Source organism: Marmota marmota, unplaced genomic scaffold (genome assembly GCF_001458135.2).
Source record: "Marmota marmota marmota unplaced genomic scaffold, marMar, whole genome shotgun sequence".
NCBI lineage: Eukaryota > Metazoa > Chordata > Mammalia > Rodentia > Sciuridae > Marmota > Marmota marmota.
This window is the reverse complement of record NW_026000174.1, coordinates 49,847,038-49,853,479: the sequence shown is the minus strand read 5'-3', so window position 1 is coordinate 49,853,479 and position 6,442 is coordinate 49,847,038.

Genomic DNA, 6,442 nt, shown 5'->3' with positions numbered 1-6,442 from the left:
TCACATATATCAGTATATATATATATATAGATATAGATAGATAGATATAGATATAGATAGATAGATAAAAAAGGGAATTTATTAGATTGGTTTACACAACCAGAAGCTGGATAGTCCATGATGGTCATCTGCAGGCTGGAGAGCTAGAGGTACCAGTAGCTGCATAGTCCAAGATGCTGAAACCTCAGAATAAGAGGGATCAATGATGTTACCCGAGTCAGGGGCTAAAGGCCTGGAAACTCCCTGGAGAGTCACTGGCAAAGTCTGCTTTGAATAGTGTAGGAGCTGGAGTCTTATGTCCTCAGGCATCAAGAACTCCTTTAAAAACAGTACAGCTTTCATTTGCTGCTTTTTCCTTGTTCTTCCAATATCTATACCATCTAAGCCTGCAACCTATTGCATGGTGCTACTACACTTAGGGGATGCTCCACTTCAGTTCTTCAGTTCACTATTCCACATGCCAATCATCCCTAGAAACACCCTCATTGACACATCCAGAAGCCTCTTAATCTTAGACATCTCTTAATCCAATCAAGTTTACAATTTAGAAGAACTGTTACACAGGTTCATGAATTTCATTTTACACTCCTCAACCTTCCCAACAGTCTTCAATGTCAAGACCAAGCACAATATTATTTTAAGAAAACATAAGGCATAGTTTGAACATAGCATCTCACTAGGGAAAATGAGGATCTGAATTATATTTTTAAGATATTTCTCTTCTCCCAGTGTCTATTCTCAAGAAATAGAAATTCACTTCTGTACTTTTTGCTACTGTGATAAATCTCTTTTTAAAATCCCAGTTGTTAAATAAGACTCTTAAAGACAGACCTGAAGAAAGCAGTTTATAAATCCACAATTTAATTTTACCCAGCCTCTCATAGGTCCATAAAAGAGAACATGTTGCACAAAGGTTAATCATACACACAAAAATTCTGATCCAAAATTATTTCTATGTCTTGGAAAATGTGTTTCACAGTTACAGAACCCTTTCAGTGACCTGAAACAGAGACCTTGGGAATGTAGCCCTGAAGAAATCCATTAGTGATGTTAAAGAAATAAATGTAAAAATCGAGAGTTTATAATTCTTAAAAACTGATTGCCAAATCCTCTTATTTTCTAGATACTTCTAATGACGATCTTACTAAACAGAACTGAGTTAATATGGCCTCTTGGGACTTCACCTCCTGGCCTCAATCATATTTTTGCCAAACAGTGTGTTCTTAGTCTGAAGACTTTTAGAAAATGTCTAATATAGTGCATCTTACAGAGGTCTTCATTTACTTTGTATTTCTTTACAGTTTAGGGTCTTTCTTTTACTATATTGATGATTTTCTTTCTCAACTAGTATTATTACAGGAATATAGTCAGGTCCTAAAAATAAAAAAAAAGACAGGTGTTCAGGCAACCATGAAAATTTTAAATGGCTTGATTACTTCTCTGTGGTAGATGATTTGTTTTATTGTCTGAAATAACACAATTACATTGTGTTCTACTTCCATCTATAGTTACATCAAAGAGAAGATAAAAGAATAAATTAAGCTGGTTTAAAGTACATTTTGGATAATAATTGCAGAGGATTGAAATTTGGCAGACCAGTTGAAATGTGCTCAAAATTCACTAAGACTAATATTTTGAAAATTCTGACTTGACATATATTTTAACTTTCCATCTTTCTTCCAATTGCTTTTGAACAAGTTCCAGATCTCCATTTGAAATAATGACATAAAATAATTTTTATTTGCCTAGTATTCTAATGGTATAGATAAGAAAAACTTCTATCCAAATCATTCCCTTATAAAGATTTTACCCTTTGACATAGTTTCCTATTTAAATGTCTAATGTGGCCTTTCTCAGTTGTAAATCTGAATTAGATGCGTCTTGAAAGGTTTTTAAAAATGCTGATACTCAAGCAGTATGTAAGCCTCAGAAATCCTAATTGCTTTGGTCTAGTAGGACAAAACATATATCTTTAAGATATTCACATAATTCTAATGTATACTAGGGTTGAAAACTGCTGGTTTAAATACTGTAATAACTATCGACAAATCCAATAGACTCTCAGTAGAAACGAAGCATGAGGTTTCTGATGGAGGATAAAATGAACTCGAAATAGAAAAGCAATATGTGGAAACAGTTTCTAATACTGCCTTTGAGAAGATGATTAGAATTTACTTCCCAGATCAATAGAACACTCATATTAAAAAAAAAAAAAAACCTGTACGTTGGTAATACAGGTATGTGTTATACCATTTCCCATGTGATTTCATACTCACCTACTTGTGGAAGACTTAATATAAATAGATACAAATTTAAAGTACTTGTGGAGGACATAGTAATTGGTTGTCAGCTGTGTGCTTTTAAGAATTAATTTAAATGGATGTCACAATCTGAGGATAGAAGTTAATGCATTTTAGACTGGGAACACAGATGGGATCTAGGATGTATGAATACAGTTCTGATTTCCCTTCAGTAGAAAGTTTTAAGAATGAGGCAATCATGTGCCTTTTTTTTTTTTTTTTTTGTAATAAGAAAGATAAAAACTTCACTAAAGACAGGGTGTTGAGTTTCATAGATAACTAATCAAGGTTCCTCCTGTCACATATCTCTCCTGGGACAGAGAAAGGTAGACTGTAGCAGAGCGAAAAACTTCGCTTCTAGATTTAGCAATGTACTCTGATCTTCTCTTTCAGTTCCAAGATGTTTCTAGTAACACTTTAAAGAATGATATTTTCAAGCTATCATAGGCCAGAGGATGAAGATCTCCAAATTGTTTAGTCTTTCGCAAATATAATTAAATTAATTCTGGTATCTCACTATGCTAATTCTTTTAAGAAAATAAGCATGTAAATCTGAAATTATTTATTCATGGGTTCAATTCAATCTGTAACTATTTTCAAAGTATTATGCTTTCCCTAAATATATTTCATTATCAATATTGAAATTGCGAATATTTGAATACCCGTACTAATCTTCTTTCCTTCTTTTGTTTCTGCCTCTTTCCTGCTTTTAAAAACAATTCTGCTTTTTCTCTTCCTTTTTTTCTGTTTCATTTTTAAAATTATAAATTCATACAATACAAAGATATGCAAAAAACATATTAATTAATATCCATCGGTCCCAAGTAACAAACATTAAAAGACTAATTTTCATCTTTACACAACATTAGTTTGGTTAAACTGCTGTTATGTTGTTTTTGTTTTGTTTTGCTTGTTTTTTTTTTTTTTAATTCCTTCATGAAAAAAGGGTTCCCCTAAAGCAACTAAGAAGATAGGTCTATAGTGAGACACTTAGAGTTGAGGGCTCTGGATTTGGAGGGCCTATTTTAATCTGATCTCCACTAATCACTTGGAGCTTGGAAGCTTTAGTTTCCTCATCTGTAATATGGTAACAATAGGAATATACATATATGCACACATGTTTATGTGATATATGTAGTAATACATGGTTATATACATGAAGGTAATCTATATAAAGATGAAGAATACTATATGCATATAATATTAAGTTGTGGTATGACACTTAGACGTATACAAGATAAAGTATCATTACTATTACTGCTCAAATTTAATGCTAATTAACTTACATTTAACTTCCATTACTGCTCAAATTCAATGCTAATTAACTTACATTTTAGAAAAGAGAAAGTTTCCGAGTAGTTTCCTTCCAATCTATGCAAAATAATGTTTCTAGTGTGCTAAGAGCTCAGAAGAGCTTGGAGGGTCTGAGTGGGACCACAGCTGTCACAGACTTATTTGAGAGGATTGCCTGACTTAAAAATGAACATATAATTTATAACCTTTCTGTATATGAGGAAACACAGACCCCACGTAGTATCTGGTTCTTATGGTACTGAACAGTGATTAGTTTTCAGAAAAATTTTTGACAAGGGACGGGTTTTGTGTGAATGGGTAAGTAGTAGTCAGCTCACCTGAATAAATGAGAGATCCAGTGAAAAACCAGTGACCAGCCAAAGCCTAAGTATTCACACATTTTTCATCTTCTCACAGTTTTATTTATTTTAATTTTTTATTTGTTTTAATTAGTTACACATGACAGTACAATGACCTTGACATATCATACATTTGAATCAGATGGGATATAATTTCTCATTTTTCTGAGTGTAGAGGTTGCAGAATCACATTGGTCATGCAGTCACATATACACACACAGTAATAATAATGTCTGTTTCATTCTACTATCCTTCCTTTCTCCCCCTCCCCCCTCCCCTCCCATCATTTCTCTATCCAATCTAAGGTGATGCTATTCTTTTTTTTTTCTCACATCTTCATACACGTATTTTGTGTAACCTTCCATGCAATTCCCCTTCTCCCCCCGTTTCCCTCCCACCTCTCTTCCCTATCTAGAGGGGACACAGCCACATCAATGTTTATAGCAGCACAATTCACAATAGCTAGACTGTGGAGCCAACCTAAATGCCCTTCAATGGATGAATGGATTTAAAAAAACGTGGCATTTATACACAATGAATACTACTCAGCACTAAAAAATAACAAGATCATGGCATTTGCAGGGAAATGGATGGCATTAGACAGATTATGCTAAGTGAAGTTAGCCAATCTCAAAAAAACAAAAACTGAATGTCTTCTCTGATATAAAGGGGTGACTCAAAATGGGGTAGGGAGGAAGAGCATTCGAAGAAGATTACAGTTTTATTTATTTATTTGAGAAAATTTTGTGCATTCTCTTTTATGAGAGAGAGACATCCATTGTCCTGGGTAAGTATTCTTTGTGGCTAGGTATGTATGTTATTCTTAATGGTAAATATATAGCGGCTTCTCAATAAATATGGATTAATGAATGAATGAATGAATGGACAAATAGGTTGATGGCTGAATGAAAGGTTTGGCCCTCCTATCAGATTTCTGCAATATACTAAAAAATACCAAGGAAATCCATTCAACACTGTGCTTAAAACATCTTTAGTATTAGGGAGAATTTCTCTAAATGTTCTCCTTAGAACATTTTTAGGTTTTCTCCTCTCCAAATTAGATCTTGGAGTTAGAATTATGGTGTGTGGATTACTTGAGATAACATGGATGTGAATTTTTTCCAACATTATATTTATTATTGAATGGGAACTTGTTATGAAAAGTAAATGGAGTGGTATCATGCAGTAAAAGTTGAGCTTTATGAAATATTTTGGAGTGAATGAGTAAATGAATAAGTGAATGGATAAAAATATCTTGTTAAAATTAAACTGGGGCCAAGCATCTGCTAACTCACACAAAGTCCAGAATTTTTGGTAAAGAATTACTATTTACACACTTAAACCAAGAGTCATCCAAAGACAGTCCCATACCATTGTCCTAGTATGAATCACATGGAAACAAAATTTATAGATTTGTTTTCTCTCTGACCAGCTAAGTAACTATGTAACAACGTTGATGATGCCTCTTGACTCACAATATCTATAATATTTATTATATGATTCTATGCAGAAAAGGCATATATTACTGCACTGTAAGCCCCAGGAATGTTGGGCCAAGTCTCATCCTTTTACTATTATCTTCTCTAGCTGTCTTTTTGGCACACGCTAAACACTCACCCAATGACTATTTAAGGAATGAATCAATCAATAAATGTGAATATGTTCTATAACAACATCACTTGCACTACTCTTTAATGGGAAAAAATGTTTATTATCAAGAGTTCACAAAAACAGACACAAAAATTTTACCAATATGTGAAAAGTTGTTTTAAAAATATGTCTAAAGTATCTGGGCATGGTGAAATGTGCCTGCAATCCCAGAGGTTTGGGAGGCAGTTGCAGGAGGTTTGCAGGTTCAAGGCCAGCCTCAACAACTTATCAAGACCTTAAAAATAAATAATAAAAATAAATAAATGTTGGAGATATGGCTCCATGGTTAAGCACACCTGGGTTCAATCCCCAAGACCATTATGTCTAAATTATTCTTAAATGAAAAAAAATTTCAAAACAATTCAGAAACATAGCACATATACAATGAGAAATTATTTTCTAGTTATCAATATGGATACATCATTCTCTGTCTTGTGGTTGAGATTCTGGCTGCATTTACTTCTTCAAGCAGATATCACATGAAGGATGATTTTAAGAAACAGAAAAACTTTTTTCCCAAGCCTCTTTTGACTTCCTCTTCCTTTTACTCTTGAAAATTTTCAGGTAGAGAAAATTGGGCATGCAATTATGCTAATGAAACCACCGAGGAGCCTTTCCAGGTTCATGCTGTATGACGCTCACTGTGTGAAAAGATTGTCACTTAATACAGTTCCTGGACTGTAAGAGCTGTGTGATTTAATATTAAGTATTTTTAAGATTCTCAGTTTAAGTAGAATCGAGTCTGTTTATTTGCATGAAAATTCTTTATTGTTATTTACAAAAGCTTGTATTTGCAGGCCTTGGGATATTCTACAGTCTGCCTTAAGTTACTCCAGGAAT